At 36.7% G+C, this 20,036-nt stretch overlaps 1 non-coding gene across 1 annotated transcript; it reads right to left on the bottom strand.

Moving 5' to 3' along the window:
- Positions 1 to 19,512: 19,512 nt before the first annotated feature.
- Positions 19,513 to 19,620, bottom strand: LOC148568604 (small nucleolar RNA R71). Its single transcript, XR_015882026.1, has one exon. It is a non-coding gene; the product is annotated as a small nucleolar RNA R71 (small nucleolar RNA).
- Between the last annotated feature and the right edge of the window lie 416 nt (positions 19,621 to 20,036).

The raw sequence follows: 20,036 nt of genomic DNA, 5'->3' as shown, positions 1-20,036 counted from the left end.
TATATATGTCTTACTAATCACAATAACTTGTGTTAATTGCACAGGAGTCCTACACACAGAGACTAGAGATCGCGACTCAGCAATCTCAGCAAAATGGGGAGGTCACCGCCAATAGCTCTGCGGCTTTAGTCATCGGCCACGATGTGGTTTGACGTGAAACCCCCTCATTCTCGTACAAGAATCACGTATATGTGATGGGGTCGTTCTTTGCCAGCAACCTCTGCACCACGATGTTGAGGCTGTCATCAGGCTCTGCCACCAGTCGAGCCGTCCAACCCGAGGAAGGCGTAAATTTGAGGCTGCAAGTGTAGGAGCTCCAGTGCAGACTTCATCAGCAGGCTCAGGAGCTTAACGATTATTGGGAGAGGTATCAGAAGATCCTCACCCACATGACATATACGGATGAGCTCAGGCTAGAGTTTAGGGAGTCGCTGGAGCGGATGTAGTGTATGGAGGCTCAGATGGAGGTGTACCAGGCCCAGATGCGCATCGCTGGTCAGTTAACTGTTCTATGTATCACTTACTATGCATGACATGGAGTACTTGGACAAGTTATAATGTTTCAAATGTCATTAATTTTTTTGGACAAATAGCATAATATATAATTCTAAAGTCGCATATGTCATAGAGTAGATTGATATAAGTTACAATGTTTCAAATAGCATAATATATAATTCAGCACCGCTGTTGGTGGCATACGGATATCATCACCACCTTCTGCGCCACCGACTTAGGGCCACGGGACTTACGATGATGACGACGACTACCTAAATCTGTAGATATTAGTTTTTTGTTTTATTATTTCATTGTATTTATTTGATGTACTTGACTTTTAAATTATTTTAACATTGTATTATTATTTTAAATAAAAATTCTTCATTATTTATGAATTGACCACTAATTGTGTGAAATAATTTAAATTTAAAAAAAAATTGACATTATCGTCAGAATTACCATTGGAATAATCCGATGGTAATATGGTGCGAAACAACATTTTTTGGTGCCAACATTATTGTCGAAAAAAATCTGCCGGTAACAAATTGGTTTTCCAAGCAGGTAATCTGCCATAGAATTCGATAGTAATTACCGTCGGACAGAATAATCCGATGGTAAACATTTACCCACGAGGTTTCTACCATCCGATTGTTTTCGACGGTAAATCCGATGGTACTCAGCATTTTTCTTGTAGTGATAGCTTACCTCTTATTCAAGCTGTAAAGGCGAAGAGCAGCATGAGTGAGATTAAACCGATTCTCTAGGACATCCAACAACTAGCTAGCACCATCAGTGATTGCGGCTTCACGTGGATGATAGCAAGAATCGTTGTCGGTCTAGATTTTCTTCCTAAAGAAAGGAATTACTTCGTTATAAGCATAGCTCCAAACCAACAAACAATCCTGCCAATAAAAAATTTGGTTGTCACGAGTAACAAACCCCAATGAAAATTAACCGGAGTATTTAGACTCCGGGTTGTCTCACAAGGAATTGCAATGAAGTGTTTAATTATTGGCTATGAAGATGCAAGGGGGGGTTTTGATTGATAAGAGGGCAAGAAATTAAATGACAAGGAAAGTAAAAAGAGTAATTAAAGAAAGCAATTAATAAAGAGAAACATTCATGGCAAGAATTGAGATCATAGGCTTTCTATCCTAGTCATACAATGATTAATTCATCTTATTTAGTCAACTCCAACACATAGGGAGAATGTCAAACAAGACTAATCAATCATATCACAATAATAACAAGAATCTATCTCATTTCGTCATCTCCAACATTGGAAGAAGGTGTAAGTTATCTTCCATGAGAGAAAGTCAAATAAGACTAGTTAATCTCAAATCAAAAGTCCTAATCAACTCACTAATTGAATTAGCAAAAGATTAGCGTCATTGAAATAATATTAACTAACAACTCTATATCACCAACATGAGTTGGGTTTTCATAACTCAAGATTGTCTAATTACTCTTTCCAAGCCAAGAATGCTCAAAATCTACTCTAAAGCCCAACCAAGCATTTTGTCAAACACTTGGTGGGTAATAAAGGAAAGCATAATAAATGACAAGAAATAGTAAAATCTACCAACTACAAATTACAAGGAAAGTAAATCACAACTCAAATCAACAATTAAAAGGACATCAAACATTAAATTGCATTAAAAGAGATCTAAATCCAACATGAGTATCCATGAACATAAAAGAGAGCATAAAAGGGAAACTAACACTACAAATCATGAAAATGAAAGGGTAAAAGCAAGAATCCATAAAAGAAACAAGATGAAAACATGTAATTGAACCCAAATCTAAGAGAGATTAACCTAACCTAATTCTAGAGAGAAGATGGAGCTTCTCTCTCTAGAAACTAACCTAAATGATGCTATACTACCAAACAATTGCTCCCCTAATCATGTTTTCCAAGATTTGTTTTTCATCAAACAATCAACAATTATTTCATGCATGCATACAAATATCATGAGGAATTCCTATAGGTTGTAATGGGGTTAGGGTCAAGGTAGGATGCATATGGTCAAGTGAGCTTGAAATTTGAATCTTTGATTAACTTAAACTTCCCACCTAACCTATGACAACCTATACAATTCGAAACAAACCTAACTACCCATTTTTCACTTTTTCACACACTCATGCATTCTCTTTTTTATCACCACCCATATGCATTGACTTTTATTGAACCTTGCTTTGGGACATTTTGTCCCCTTTTTGTTGAAATTATTTGTCTTTCTTTTTTTCTATTTCTATTATTTATTTTCTCTTTTTTTATATGTATATATTTTTTTCTTTTTGTTTTTCTCGTTCATTTTTTTCTTATTATTATATTTTTTTCTTTTTTTCAAACTAAAATATATACAAGAACATCAATGCATGGTTACACATGATTAATACATGAGTATGTACCCAATTCCTAAGATTCTCAACACAAATACAAAAACACACTTTTATTTCTATCCAATGTTCCCAACTTTCCCAAAATCTAATGATGAACACCCTCACTAGCCTAAGCTAATCAAAGATCCAAACAAGGGACATTTATTGCTTTTTACTTAGGCTTGTAATGTGCTACAATTAAGAACAAATGGGTTAAGCATAGGCTGAAATTGGTTATCAATGGAAGATAAAAGGTAGGCTTATTTGGGTAAGTGAGCTATTTGAACAATGGCCTCAATCATATAAATGCATGTATACACAGAATAATGGACATATAGAATTAAACAAATCAAAGATTACAATCATAGGAAGAGAATAATGCAGACAAGAATGAAAACAAGTGGTTATATATGATGTAACCACACAATTAGGTTCAAATCTCACATGCTTGTGTTCTTAGCTCAAAAATCATGTTCCACAAAGTATATAATTCAAGCAAGTTCTAAAAAAAAAATTTTTTTTCAATTGGGGTGCCTTATAGATAAAATTCTTGGAAAATATCATGATTTTGACTAAGCTTAATATATACATATGCAATGCAACCAAAAATCCTAAAAGACCTAAAATGAAGTGCAAAAGTGTTGGGATTAGAAACTTGTCACCCAAAAATGCCGAGTGGTCGGACGACCTCTCCACACTTAAAAGTTTGCACTGTCCTCGGTGCACTAAATGAGCAAGGGGGTACGGTGACTCTCCTAGTTGCTACCTTCAGTTGGTAGGTCAACCGATGCTGCGTGTTCTTCTCCCGCTTCCGTTTTTTCTTATGATGACTGATAAACTATTATTTTATGGTTTATATTGTGTTTAATTGCGTGGTTTTGTCATGATCCTTGCCCACTTATTCATCAATTTAGCATGCATTTAGATTTCCTTCCTAAATTCAGTACATGTTTGAAAATTGCTTCCTAGAGACTTTAATTATTTACTTTTAATTCTCCTTTATTCCATTCGATGCCGTGATCTGTGTCTCAAGTGTTTCAGGCCTTATAGGGCATGAATGAGATGGAGATTGGAGAGGAAGCTAGCAAAAATGGAAGGAACACAAGAATTTGAGGAGATAACCAGCGAGAAGTGACGCGGTCGCATAGCTCACGCGACCACGCGAAGGAGCGCAAATCGCAGCGACGCGGCTGCATGGCTTGCGCGGCCGCGCGGATTGGAAAGCGCTAGTGACGCGGTAGCATGGACGACGCGAACGCGTGGAGAGGAAAAAGCGCAAGCGACGCATCCGCATGGATGACGCGATCGCGTGACGTGTGCGATCTGCATAATCTGCAGAATCCGCTGGGGGCGATTTTGGACCTTATTTCGGCCCAGTTTTCGGCCCGGAACAGAAGACTAGAGTCAGAGAATATGCAGAAACAACAGACACATTCATTCAGAGTAGTTTTAGATCTAGTTTTTCACTCTCTTAGGTTTTTCTCTCTAGTTTTTAGGATTTTAATTTTCAATTGATCTTAGCATTGGAACATTGAGAAGAGTTATTTCCTCATCAAGACTTCATCATTCTAGTTTGTTCTCTTAACTTGGATTTAATCTTCCATGTTCTTTGTTATGTTTAATTTTGTCATTTAGATACTTTTATGATTAATTAATGCAAGGATTATTTCTTTTTAATTCAATTTCTATTCCAATAATCATGTCTTCTTTTAATTCCCTTTCATATGCTATGGATTCTTTATTTACAATGCGTGAGTAGTTTCCTTACTTGATGGGGAGTTGATTAAAAGGAACTCTTGAGTTGGAAGGATTGAAAGAAATTTGTAATTGGGTTAATTGTTGAATTGCTATCCTGTCACCGACGCCAATCCCTTTGAACTAAGTGGGTTGCAACTTGTGAACAGATCTGGCATTCCCACTTGTTTGACTTTCCCTTACCTAGTAAAGGATAACCAAACAGAACAACCATTAATTACAAATTAATCTTACAATCACACCATCAATGATAGAGATTCTAACCAATCAATTCCCAGTCAAGGCTTTTATTTATATTATTTAAAATTCCTCAATTTAATTCCCAATTTACCTAGCTCAACTTCTTGGAACATCTGATTAATAAAACAGCACACTTTTCTGCAACTCGTTGGGAGACGACCTGGGACTTAAAACTCCCAGTAATTTTAATTTAAACTTTCTGTGACACATTTCTAAATTGATAGGCAGATTTTCGGGGAGTTAAGAACTATACTTGCAACGTAACCATTTTAATAAATTTTTAATTCACCAGCTTCTACTTCCCATCAATGACTCATCCTGAACATAGAAAACAAGAGATAATAAGGCAAGTAAATGCACAAGAAAGGAAGCATGGATTGTTGGAATGAGGTAAATCACTAGAAATGAGTGAGTGAATTAGTGTGACATTAATGAAAAATAAGTGTGTGGATCCTAACTTGCATGCGGTTTAGAACTCACACCCTAGTATTTAAAAAAATCATGTCACAATTATACAAAAGAAAACATGCACTTCACTCATTCTAGTGTGCTTGAGATACTTTAAAAGACTTGTAGGTTAAGTCAACCACACAAGTAGTGAAGAGGCATGAAAGCATTCAAGCAATTAATCAAGAAATTGTGAAATTGGATAATGCATGGACATTGATTGATGTGTAGGTAGACTTAGTGAACAAAATGGTATATGAAACTCACACAACAATCAATGACACATATTGAAGTTGTTGCAACACCTAAGTGGCATAGAGGTGGAACACATGGATGCTATGGAACTTAGAAAAAAGAAGATAGAAGTGGAAATCAATCACATCGCAAGCATGGCCCACAAATCTTTACAAAGCTCAAAAATATGTCACTAGGTAAGCTTTGATCCAATTTCACAATTCCACAATCTCAATGCATGAAATAGTTGATGGTCACTTAGAACAAGCATCCTAAAAAAAATGCATTGATAATATACGATTGCGTAATAATGGGTGATGAATGCATGGTGGCCAAAACATGAAATTCAAAGAGGTAAGATGCATGAAGGTAATGTAACAAGTACTTGGTATTCAAAAGTGTTAAATATGAAAAATTCCCAACCGAGTAACCAAATACAACCCCAACAAAGAAATCCAACAAGTACAATTAACAACAATGATCCTATCAATAAGCAGCAGCAGTAAATAGTAAAAAAGATTAGTAATTCAACACTTATAATGGAAAACAAAAGTTAAACAAAAATTAATCTAACTAAAAGAAATGGTGTTACATGATATTTGGTAGTGTTGGATGATGTTTGAGGGGTGGAAAGAAAAGAAGAGAAGAGAGAATAAGGAAAGAAATGGAAAGAAGAGAAGAAAGGAAGATGAGTAAAACAGGACAATCCACGCGTGCGCGTCATGTGCGCGTAAGCGTGGATTGATGAAAATAGAAGCGACGCGTACGCGTGAAGTGCACGTACGTGTGCATGACAAGGCAGAGAGTCGACGAGGATGCGCAAGGTACGCGTTCGCGTGTCCTGGGCACAAAGTTGGCACACTTCAGGCACAACTCTCGGGTGAATGTATGGAGGGGGTGGAAAAACTCAATCCACGCGTACATGGCGCGTCCGCGTGGATGACCGAAATTGCTTGATTCACGCGTACGCATGGAGTGCACGTACGCGTGGATGGTGCTCTGTTTTTCAACATTTTTCTATGTTTTTGCACCAAACCAAGCATTCCAAACCTCCAAACAACTACCAAAACATCATAAAACCTTATTTAACCTACTAGATTACCAAACAAACTTAACAAATCAATCAAAATATGAGATTAAACCTATTTCACCAATATGTAAAAAAGAAAAAATGAAAAGCTGTTACCATGGTGGGGTGTCTCCCACCTAGCACTTTTGTTTATTATCCTTAAGTTGGACTTATGGGGAGCTCCTCATCAAGGTGGCTTGTGCTTGAAGCCATCTTGGAATATCCACCAATGCTTGGTTCTCCATTGTGCCTCAAGATTTTTTATCATTTGCGCCAAGTGTTGATGGAGTTCTTCACAAGTTTGGGGCTCCCAAAATTGATTTTCTCCTTGTAATCTGGGGTCCCACACTTTGTTTTCACACCCGTCTTGAAGTAGATTCTCATTATTAGCCCATCCGGGTGGTGAGCAAGGTGAATTCTCTATAAAGTGACCAACAATCCTTCTAGACCCATCTAGGTGAGCACTACTCCAACCTTTATATCTCATGTTTGATGCATCAACCATAATGAGCCTTGATTTCAATGCCAACCACGAAACATCTTTCTTTTACGCTTCATCCCACAAAGCATCCTAAGTTGGCCATCCGTTTTAAGCAAATCATATTCAAGTGGGATAAGAAAGATAATAGAAATGAGTTTCACCCACTCAAATGAAGGTGTAGATGGCAACCTAAGCAAAGGTGATTCCAAGGGTCTTGACAAGTGATGAGCGGATAATTTATACGCTTTTTGGCATTATTTTTAGTATGTTTTTAGTAGAATCTAGTTACTTTTAGGGATGTTTTCATTAGTTTTTATGTTAAATTCACATTTCTAGACTTTACTATGAGTTTGTGTATTTTTCTGTGATTTCAGGTATTTTCTGGCTGAAATTGAGGGACTTGAGCAAAAATCAGATTCAGAGGTTGAAGAAGGACTGCTGATGCTGTTGGATTCTGACCTTACTGCACTCAAAATGGATTTTCTAGAGCTACAGAACTCAAAATGGCACGCTTCCAATTGCGTTGGAAAGTAGACATCCAGCACTTTCCAGAAATATATAATAGTCCATACTTTGCTCAAGTTTAGACGACGCAAACTGGCGTTCAACGCCAGCTCTCTGCCTAATTCTGGCGTCCAGCGCCAGAAACAAGTTGCAAAGTGGAGTTCAACGTCCAAACTGGCACAAAAGCTGGCGTTCAACTCCAAGAATGACCTCTCCACGTGTAGACTTCAAGCTCAGCCCAAGCACACACCAAGTGGGCTCCGGAAGTGGATTTATGCATCAATTACTTACTTCTGTAAACCCTAGTAGCTAGTTTATTATAAATAGGACCTTTTACTATTGTATTGGATCATCTTTGGATTATCTTTTGATCTATTGATCACGTTTGGGGGCTGGCCATTCAGCCATGCCTGGACCTTCATTACTTATGTATTTTCAACGGTAGAGTTTCTGCACTCCATAGATTAAGGTGTGGAGCTCTGCTGTTCCTCAAAGATTAATGCAAAGTACTACTGTTTTCTATTCAATTCATCTTATTTCGCTTCTAAGATATTCATTCGCACTTCAACCTGAATGTGATGAATGTGACAATCATCATCATTCCTTATGAACGCGTGCCTGACAACCACTTCCGTTCTACCTTAGATTGAATGATTATCTCTTAGATCTCTTAATCAGAATCTTCGTGGTATAAGCTAGATTGATGGCGGCATTCATGAGAGTCCGGAAAGTCTAAACCTTGTCCGTGGTATTCCGAGTAGGATTCTGGGATTGAATGACTGTGACGAACTCCAAACTCGCGAGTGCTGGGCGTAGTGACAGACGCAAAAGGATAGTAAATTCTATTCCAGTATGATCGAGAACCTCCAAGATGATTAGCCATGCAGTGACAGCGCATCGGACCATTTTCACAGAGAGGAATAGGATGCAACCAACGACAAGGGTGATGCCTCCAGACGATTAGCCGTGCTGTGACAAAGCATTTGGACCATTTTCCCGAGAGGATTAAAAGTAGCCATTGGCACCGGTGACATCCTTGCATAAAGCCAGCCATAGAAAGGAGTAAGACGGATTGGATGAAGACAGCAGGAAACCAGAGGTTCAGAGGAATGAATGCATCTCCATACGCTTATCTGAAATTCTCACCAATGATTTACATAAGTATTTCTATCCTTATTTTAGTATTAATTTCGAAAACTCCATAACTATTTTATATCCGCCTGACTGAGATTTACAAGGTGACCATAGCTTGCTTCATACCAACAATCTCCGTGGGATCGACCCTTACTCACGAAAGGTTTATTACTTGGACGACCCAGTGCACTTGCTGGTTAGTTATGCGAAGTTGTGAAGATATGTTTAGACCATGGTTCTGTGCATCCGTTTTTGGTGCCATCACCAGGGAATCAATTTCGAACAATAATTTACAACCTGAGTAACAATTTCGCATACCAAGTTTTTGGCGCCGTTGCCGAGGATTGTTTGAGTTTGGACAACTGACGGTTCATCCTGTTGCTCAGATTAGGTAATTTTCTTCTTATTTTGTTTTCAAAAAGTTTTCAAAAATCTTTCAAAAATTTTTCTTTTGTTTTCGAAAAAAATAAAAATGTTTTCAAAAATATACTTTTCTTCATAATTTTTAAGAATGAATTCTAGAGTTTCATGAAGCATGTTGAAGCATGCTGGCTATAAAACCATGTCTAAATTCTTTTGGACAGAAGTTTTGGCTTAAAATTGAATGAATTACACTCATATTTTTACTAAAGCTTGGCTGGCTATTAAGCCATGCCTGACCCTTTGATTGGAGCTTTAGACTAAAGAGCATAAGATTCCTGGAATTCATATTAAAAATTTTGGAATCCTTATTTTTCTTTTTCAAAATGATTTTCGAAAAAAAAAATTTTAAAATTAAAAGAAAATACAAAAAAATCATAAAATCATAAAAATAAAAGAAAATATTTCATGTTTCTTGTTTGAGTCTTGAGTCAAGTTGTAAGTTTGGTGTCAATTGCATGTTCATCTTGCATTTTTCGAAAAAATTCATGCATTCATAGTGTTCTTCATGATCTTCAAGTTGTTCTTGGTAAGTCTTCTTGTTTGATCTTTGCATTTGCATGTTTTGTGTCTTTTCTTATTTTTCATATGCATTCCTGAATTCTTTATGTCTAAGCATTAAAGAATTCTAAGTTTGGTGTCTTGCATGTTTTCTTTGCATTAAAAATTTTTCAAAAATGTGTTCTTGATGTTCATCATGATCTTCATAGTGTTCTTGGTGTTCATCTTGACATTCATAGCATTCTTGCATGCATTCATTGTTTTGATCCATAACTTTCATGCATTGCATCATTTTTCTTGTTTTTCTCTCTCATCGTAAAAATTCAAAAATCAAAAAAATATCTTTCCCTTTTTCTCTCTTAAAATTTCGAAAATTAGATTTGACTTTTTCAAAAATTTTTAAAATCTAGTTGTTTTTATGAGTCAAATCAAATTTTCAATTTAAAAAAAAAATCTTATCTTTTTCAAAATCTTTTTCAAAAATCAAATCTTTTTTCAATTTTTTTTAGTTATTTTCGAAAATTTCAAAAATCTTTTTCAAAAATCTTTTTCTTAATTTTACATCATATTTTCGAAAATAATATCATCAATTAATGTTTTGATTCAAAAATTTCAAGTTTGTTACTTACTTGTTAAGAAAGATTCAAACTTTAAGTTCTAGAATCATATCTTGTGATTTCTTGTGAATCAAGTCATTAATTGAGATTTTAAAAATCAAATCTTTTTCAAAAACTAATTTCTATCATATCTTTCCAAAAATATCTTCTTATCTTACCTTTTTCAAAAAAGTGATTGCAAAATATCTTTTCTAACCTCATAACTTCTTATCTTTTCAAAATTTGTTTCAACTAACTAACTAACTTTTTGTTTGTTTCTTTTCTTTTTCAAAACCACCTAACTAACTCTCTCTCTCTAATTTTCGAAAATATCTCCCCCTTTTTCAAAAATTCTTTTTAATTAATTAATTATTTTCACTTTTGATTTTAAACTTTTCAAAAATTACTAACCTTTTTCAAAAATTATTTTTCGAAAATTACTAACTCCTTTTCAAAAATTATTTTCGAAAATCCTCTCCCTCTCTCATCTTATTCTATTTATTTATTCATCTACTAACATCTCTTCCTTACATCACTCACCAAATTCGAACCCCCTCTTCTATCTGTGTTCGAATTTTTTCCTCTTTTCTTCTTCTACTAACAATAAGGAACCTCTTTACTGTGATATAGAGGATTCCTCTTCTTTTCTTTTTCTCTTCTCTCTCTTATGAGCAGGGACAAAGAAAAAGGCATTCTTGTTGAAGCTGATCCAGAACCAGAAAGGACTCTGAAGAGAAAACTAAGAGAAGCTAAATTGCAACAATCCAGAGACAACCTTATTGAAAATTTCGAACAAGTAAAAGAGATGGCAGCCGAACCCAACAACAATAATGCAAGGAGAATGCTTGGTGACTTTACTGCACCTAATTCCAATTTACATGGAAGAAGCATCTCCATTCCTGCCATTGGAGCAAACAATTTTGAGCTGAAACCTCAGCTAGTTTCTCTGATGCAGCAGAACTGCAAGTTTCATGGACTTCCATCTGAAGATCCTTTTCAGTTCTTAACTGAATTCTTGCAGATCTGTGATACTGTTAAGACTAATGGAGTAGATCCTGAAGTCTACAGGCTCATGCTTTTCCCTTTTTCTGTAAGAGACAGAGCTAGAGTATGGTTGGACTCTCAACCCAGAGATAGCCTGAACTCTTGGGATAAGCTGGTCACGGCTTTCTTAGCCAAGTTCTTTCCTCCTCAAAAGCTGAGCAAGCTTAGAGTGGATGTTCAAACCTTCAGACAGAAAGAAGGTGAATCCCTCTATAAAGCTTGGGAAAGATACAAGCAGCTAACCAAAAAGTGTCCTTCTGACATGCTTTCAGAATGGACCATCCTGGATATATTCTATGATGGTTTATCTGAGCTATCAAGGATGTCATTGGACACTTCTGCAGGTGGATCCATTCACCTAAAGAAAACACCTGCAGAAGCTCAAGAGCTCATTGACATGGTTGCTAATAACCAGTTCATGTACACTTCTGAGAGGAATCCTGTGAGTAATGCGACGCCTATGAAGAAGGGAGTTCTTAAAATTGATACTCTAAATGCCATATTGGCTCAGAATAAAATATTGACTCAGCAAGTCAATATGATTTCTCAGAGTCTGAATGGAATGCAAGCTGCATCCAACAGTACTCAAGAGGCATCTTCTGAAGAAGAAGCTTATGATGCAGAGAACCCTGCAATAGTAGAGGTAAACTATATGGGTGACCTTATGGAAACACATATAATCCATCATGGAGAAATCACCCAAATCTCTCATGGAAGGATCAAAAGCCTCAACAAGGCTTTAATAATGGTGGAAGAAACAGGTTTAGCAATAGCAAGCCTTTTCCATCATCCACTCAGCAACAGACAGAGAACTCTGAACAAAATACTTTTAATTTAGCAAACTTAGTCTCTGATCTATCCAAGACCACGGAAAGTTTCATGAATGAAACAAGGTCTTCCATTAGAAATTTGGAAGCACAAGTGGGCCAGCTGAGTAAAAGGATCACTGAAATCCCTCCTAGTACTCTCCCAAGCAACACAGAAGAGAATCCAAAAGGAGAGTGCAAGGCCATTGACATAAGCACCATGGCCAAACCTATAAGGGAAGGAGAGGACGTGAATCCCAAGGAGGAAGACCTCCTGGGACGTCCAGTGATCAATAAGGAGCTTCCCTCTGAGGAACCAAAGGACTCTGAGGCTCATCTAGAGACCATAGAGATTCCATTAAACCTCCTTATGGCATTCATGAGCTCTGATGAGTATTCCTCTTCTGAAGAAAATGAGGATGTTACTGAAGAGCAAGCTGCCAAGTTCCTTGGTGCAATCATGAAGCTAAATGCCAAATTATTTGGTATTGAAACTTGGGAAGATGAACCTCCCTTGTTCACCAATGAACTAAGTGATCTGGATCAACTGACATTGCCTCAGAAGAGACAGGATCCTGGAAAGTTCATAATACCTTATACCATAGGCACCATGATCTTTAAGGCTTTGTGTGACCTTGGTTCAGGAATAAACCTTATGCCCCTCTCTGTAATAGAGAAACTGGGAATCTATGGGGTGCAAGCTGCTAAAATCTCATTCGAGATGGCAGACAATTCAAGAAAACAGGCTTATGGACAAGTAGAGGACGTGTTAGTAAAGGTTGAAGGCCTTTACATCCCTGCTGATTTCATAGTCCTGGATACTGGAAAGGAAGAGGATGAATCCATCATCCTAGGAAGACCTTTCCTAGCCGCAGCAAGAGCTGTGATTGATGTGGACAGAGGAGAATTGATCCTTCAATTAAATAAGGACAACCTTGTGTTTACAACTCAAGGATCTCTCTCTGCATCCATGGAGAGGAAGCAGAAAAAGCTTCTCTCAAAGTAGAGTCAACCAAAGCCCCCACAGTCAAACTCTAAGTTTGGTGTTGGGAGGCCACAACCAAACTCTAAGTTTGGTGTCAAACCCCCATATCTAAACTCTAAGTTTGGTGTTGGGAGGTTTCAACAAAGCTCTGCACATCTGTGAGGCTCCATGAGAACCCACTGTCAAGCTATTGACATTAAAGAAGCGCTTGTTGGGAGGCAACCCAATGTTTAATTATCTAATTTTATTTTTGTTTTTCATGTTTTATTAGGTTCATGATCATGTGGAGTCACAAAATAAATATAAAAATTGAAAACGGAATTAAAAACAGCAGAAGAAAAATCACACCCTGGAGGAAGACCTTACTGGCGTTTAAACGCCAGTAAGAAGCATTGATGAGCGGATAATTTATACGCTTTTTGACATTGTTTTTAGTATGTTTTTAGTAGGATCTAGTTACTTTTAGGGATATTTTCATTAGTTTTTATGTTAAATTCACATTTCTGGACTTTACTATGAGTTTGTGTGTTTTTTTGTGATTTCAGGTATTTTCTGGCTGAAATTGAGGGACTTGAGCAGAAATCAGATTCAGAGGTTGAAAAAGGACTGCTGATGCTGTTGGATTCTGACCTCCCTGCACTCAAAGTGGATTTTCTGGAGCTACAGAACTCGGAATGGTGCGCTTCCAATTGCGTTGGAAAGTAGACATCCAGGGATTTCCAGCAATATATAATAGTCCATACTTTGGCCAAGAATAGACGATGCAAACTGGAGTTCAACGCCAGCTTTCTGCCCAAATCTGGCGTCCAGCGCCAAAAAAGGAGCCAAAACCAGAGTTGAACGCCCAAACTGGCACAAAAGCTGGCGTTCAACTCCAAGAAGGACCTCTACACGTGCAGCACTCAAGCTCAGCCCAAGCACACACCAAGTGGGCCCCGGAAGTGGATTTATGCATCAATTACTTACTTCTGTAAACCCTAGTAGCTAGTTTATTATAAATAGGACATTTCACTATTGTATTTGACATCTTTGGACGCCTGGTTCTTAGATTAGAGGGGCTGGCCATTCGGCCATGCCTGGACCTTTCACTTATGTAATTTTCACGATAGAGTTTCTACACTCCATAGATTAAGGTGTGGAGCTCTGCTGTTCCTCAAAGATTAATGCAAAGTACTACTGTTTTCTATTCAATTCATCTTATTTCGTTTCTAAGATATTCATTCGCACTTCAACCTGAATGTGATGAACGTGACAATCATCATCATTCCCTATGAACGCGTGCCTGACAACCACTTCCGTTCTACATTAGATTGAATGAGTATCTCTTAGATCTCCTAACCAGAATCTTCGTGGCGTAAGCTAGAATGATGGCGGCATTCAAGAGAATCCGGAAGGTCTAAACCTTGTCTGTGGTATTCCGAGTAGGATTCAATGATTGGATGACTGTGACGAGCTCCTAACTCGCGATTGCAGGGCGTTAGTGACAGACGCAAAAGGATAGTAAATCCTATTCCAGCATGATCGAGAATCGACAGATGAATAGCCGTGCCGTGACAGGGTGCGTTGATCATTTTCACTGAGAGGATAAGATGAAGCCATTGACAAGGGTGATGCCTCCAGACGATTAGCCGTGCCGTGACAGGGCATTGGATCATTTTCCCGAGAGATGACCGAAAGTAGCCGTTGACAATGGTGATGTATTACATAAAGCCAGCCATGGAAAGGAGTAAGACTGACTGGATGAAGATAGCAGGAAAGCAGAGGTTCAGAGGAACGAAAAGCATCTCCATTCGCTTATCTGAAATTCCTACCAATGAATTACATAAATATTTCTATCCCTATTTTATTATATTAAATTCGAAAACACCATTATCAATTTATATCTGCCTAACTGAGATTTGCAAGGTGACCATAGCTTGCTTCATACCAACAATCTCCGTGGGATTCGACCCTTACTCACGTAAGGTATTACTTGGACGACCCAGTGCACTTGCTGGTTAGTTACACGGAGTTGTGAACCATGGTTTTGGCATCATGTTTTTGGCGCCATTTCCAGGGAAAGAAAGAGCAATGAATTTTACATAATTAAAGTGTAATCACGATTCCGCGTACCAAGTTTTTGGCGCCGTTGCTGGGGATTGTTCGAGTTTGGACAACTAACGGTTCATCTTATTGCTCAGATTAGGTAATTTTATTTTTATTTTATTTTTAAAAGTTTTTCAAAAAATATTTCAAAAATTTTCTCACCTGTTTTCGAAAAAAAAAATTTAGATTCAAAATTTTTAAGAATGAATTCTAGTGTTTCATGAAGCATGTGAAGCCTGGCTGGCTGTAAAGTCATGTCTAAATTATTTTGGACTGAGGCTTCCAACCATCAGCTGTTACACGACTGTAGGGTATGTCAGGCATGTCATGTCTGAATTACATGCTGAAGCTTGGCTGGCCATTGGCCATGTCTAGTGTTTTGGACCGGAGCTTTCATTGAAAGCTTGGCTGGCTAGTGAGCCATGTCTAATTCCTGGACTGAAGCTTTAGACTAACATGGCAAGATTCCTGGAATTCATATTAAAAATTTTGGAATCCTTATTTTTCTTTCTTTCTAAATAATTTTCGAAAAATATAAAATAAAAATCCAAAAAAAAATTAGAAAATCATAAAAATCAAAAATATTTTGTGTTTCTTGTTTGAGTCTTGAGTCATATCATAAGTTTGGTGTCACTTGCATATGCATCTTGCATTTTTCGAAAATATCATGCATTCATAGTGTTCTTCATGATCTTCAAGTTGTTCTTGGTAAGTCTTCTTGTTTGATCTTGATGTTTTCATGTTTTGTGTCTTTTCTTGTTTTACATGTGCATTTTTCGTTTCTTAGAGTCTAAACATGAAAGATTTCTAAGTTTGGTGTCTTACATATTTTCTTTGCATAAAAAATTTTTCAAAAAATATGTTCTTGATGTTCATCTTGACATTCAAAGTGTTCTTGGTGTTCATCTTGACATTCATATCATTCATGCATGCATTCATTGTGTTGATTCAAAATTTTCATGCATTGAGTCTTTTTTGTTGTTTTCCCCTCTCTTCATAAAAAAATTCAAAAATAAAAAAAAAATATCTTCCCCTTTTTTCTCTCATCAAATTCGAAAATTAGATTTGACTTTTTCAAAAATTTTTAAAATCAAGTTGTTTCTTATGATTCAAATCAAATTTTCAATTTGAAATTCTTATCTTTTTCAAAATCTTTTTCAAAAATCAAATCTTTTTCAAATTTCTTAGTTATTTTCGAAACTTCCAAAAATATTTTTCAAAAATTTTTTTCTTATTTTTATACCAAATTTTCGAAAATAACAATAACAATTAATGTTTTGATTCAAAAATTTCAAGTTTGTTACTTGCTTGTTAAGAAAGATTCAAACTTTAAGTTCTAGAATCATATTTTGTGATTTCTTGTGAATCAAGTCATTAATTGTGATTTTAAAAATCAAATCTTTTTTCATAAACTAATTTCTATCATATCTTTTCAAAAATATCTTCTCATCTTATCTTTTTCAAAAATTTGATTTTCAAAATATATTTTTTAACTTCCTAACTTCTTATCTTTTCAAAATTGATTTTCAAAATTTGTTTCAACTAACTAACTAACTTTTTGTTTGTTTCTTAACTTTTTCAAAACTACCTAACTAACTCTCTCTCTCTCTCTCTCTAATTTTCGAAAATATCTTCCCTCTTTTTCAAAAATTCTTTTTTATTAACTAATTATTTTTATTTTTGATTTTAAAATTTTTCGAAAAAAAAAATACTAACCTTTTTTCAAAAACTATTTTCGAAAATCACTAACTCTTTTTCAAAAATTATTTTCGAAAATTCTCCCTCTCTCATCTTATTCTATTTATTTATTCATTTACTAACATCTCATCTCACATCTCTGCCCTCCTCACAGTTGTGTTTCTTTCTTTACATCCCATTCCTTGTCTCCCTCTTTTCTTCCACTCACAAAGGATCCCTATACTGTGGTATAAAGGATCCATATTATTATTATTTTTTTTTCTGTGTGATGACAAGTCATCTTAGCCTAGTTTCACTAGCCTTTTTCTTTTGTTTTCAATTGATTTATGCACTTTCTTGAGCCATAAGCAAGCCAATTGGGTAGATTTCCATGTTTCCTTTGATTTAATCAACCACATATGAATTAATGCAATTTCATGAGGATTTATGCTATAATTGCCACATATTATGAAAGAATGACAAACTCATGATTTTGAGCATAGCTTTGATGTGTTTGGTTGATTAATGATAGGTGAAGAAAGCTTGGAGAAAGGTTGAAGCAAGAAGGAATGGCTAGGAGGAAGAGAGGACAAAAAGTTTGAGCAAAAGTTTGCCTCAAACTTTAGCTCAAACTTTTGGAATAAGTGAAAACGAACCAGGGAGCAAAAAGCTTGACCAAAAGTTTGCCTCAAACTTTTGCACAAACTTTTAGGCAAAAATCTTGAGCAAAAGTTTGCCTCAAACCTTTTGGCAAACTTTTGGGAGAAAAGCTTGACCCAACGTTTGCCTCAAACTTTTTGGCAAACGTTGGCATCACAAATCAACACCCTGGAGAGCAAAAGTTTGTGCCAACGTTTGCCTCAAACTTTTTGGCAAACGTTGGCGCCATGAACAACACACCCTAGAGAGCAAAAGTTTGCGCCAACGTTTGCCTCAAACTTTTTGGCAAACGTTGGCGCCATGAGTGTGCAAGGGGGAGCCAACGTTTGAGCAAAAGTTTGACCCCAAACTTTGGCTCAAACGTTGGTAGCAACAAGGATGGGGTGGCTGATATGAAAAGTTTGAGTAAAAGTTTGCCTCAAACTTTTACTCAAACTTTTACTCAAGCTTACATGATTCCAAACCCGGTTCACTTCGGTTCTTCTCCAAACTCCAAGAGCAATCAACCAAGGCCTCTATCAACCCAATTCCATCAAGAGCAAAGGCCCAATTGAAGGCTTGAAGACCATTTGAAGAAAGTGTATAAATAGCATAGGATTTAAGTTTTTCGGGAGCTTTTCTTTTCGGTTTTGATTTGGTAGTTTGTAGAGAGCTCACTTTTACATTTTGGCATTGTTGTTCTAGAATTCAAGAGAATTGGGGAGGAGAATTAATCTCTCTTCTTCCTTGTTCTTGCTTGAGCACTCTTTACTTTTCTTGCTTCGGATCTTGGGTGGAGAATTGAAGAACTTCTGTTTCAATCTCACCTTGAGATCTTGTTTAAATTTTCTGCTTAATTGAATTTCAGTTTCTGTTACTTGCTTCTTCATCTACTTTCTCTGCAATTTACATTTCCTTTGCAATTGCTCTTGTTGGATCTAGGAAGGCATTGAAATCTAGACTTGGTTATCTAGTCTCTTGGGTCCTGAGATCTGAATTATCATTTTACTTTCTCTGTTTAACGCTTTTCATGTTCATTTACATTTCCGTTTTAGATCCGGTTCAATCCAAGCCATCTTCTACTCTTTTGTGTGTTAAATTTTACTTTTCCTTGTTTAATTTCTGCAAATCCAATTCCCAATTCCCTTTACAATTCAAGCCATTTACATTTCTTGCACTCTAAGATTCTGCAATTTACATTTCTTGCATTCTAAGCTTCTGCTCTTTAATTTCTTGCTCTTTAAGATTCAGCACTTTAAATTTCAGTTCTCTTTAATTTCATGCAATTTAAATTCTGCAAATCACAAATCTCTCAACCAAATCTTGATTCGCTTGACTAAATCAACCACTAAACTAAAATTGCTCAATCCTTCAATCCCTGTGGGATCGACCTCACTCCCGTGAGTTATTATTACTTGATGCGACTCGGTGCACTTGCCGGTGAGTTTTGTGTCGGATCATTTCTGTGCCCTCTTCTTTGTCATATGAGCAGGAGCAAGGACAAGAACATTCTTGTTGAAGCAGATCCAGAACCTGAAAGGACTCTGAAAAAGAAACTAAGAGAAGCTAAAATACAACAATCCAGAGATAACCTTTCAGAAATTTTCGAACAGGAAGAGGAGATGGCAGCCAAAAATAATAATAATGTAAGGAAGATGCTTGGTGACTTTACTGCACCTAATTCCAATTTACATGGAAGAAGCATCTCCATTCCTGCCATTGGAGCAAACAACTTTGAGCTGAAACCTCAATTAGTTTCTCTGATGCAGCAGAACTGCAAGTTTCATGGACTTCTATCTGAAGATCCTTTTCAGTTCTTAACTGAATTCTTGCAGATATGTGATACTGTTAAGACTAATGGAGTAGATCCTGAAGTCTACAGGCTCATGCTTTTCCCTTTTGCTGTAAGAGACAGAGCTAGAATCTGGTTGGACTCTCAACCCAGAGACAGCCTGAACTATTGGGATAAGCTGGTCACGGCTTTCTTAGCCAAGTTCTTTCCTTCTCAAAAGCTGAGCAAGCTTAGAGTGGATGTTCAGACCTTCAAACAGAAAGAAGGTGAATCCCTCTATGAAGCTTGGGAAAGATACAAACAGTTGACCAAAAAGTGTCCTTCTGACATGCTTTCAGAATGGACCATCCTGGATATATTTTATGATGGTCTGTCTGAGTTATCTAAGATGTCATTGGATACCTCTGCAGGTGGATCCATTCACCTAAAGAAAACGCCTGCAGAAGCTCAAGAACTCATTGATATGGTTGCTAATAACCAGTTTATGTACACCTCTGAGAGGAATCCTGTGAATAATGGGACGCCTATAAAGAAGGGAGTTCTTGAAGTTGATACTCTGAATGCCATATTGGCTCAGAATAAAATATTGACTCAGCAAGTCAATATGATTTCTCAGAGTCTAAATGGAATGCAAGCTGCATCCAACAGTACTCAAGAGGCTTCTTATGCAGAAGAAGCTTATGATCCTGAAAACCCTGTAATAGCAGAGGTGAATTACTTAGGTGAACCTTATGGAAACACCTATAACTC

The sequence above is a fragment of the Arachis ipaensis genome, chromosome B4, assembly GCF_059453495.1.
Source record: "Arachis ipaensis isolate K30076 ecotype BB chromosome B4, ASM5945349v1, whole genome shotgun sequence".
Lineage (NCBI taxonomy): Eukaryota > Viridiplantae > Streptophyta > Magnoliopsida > Fabales > Fabaceae > Arachis > Arachis ipaensis.
The sequence above is the reverse complement of the archived record's forward strand: the minus strand, read 5'-3'. Positions and strand labels throughout refer to the sequence as shown.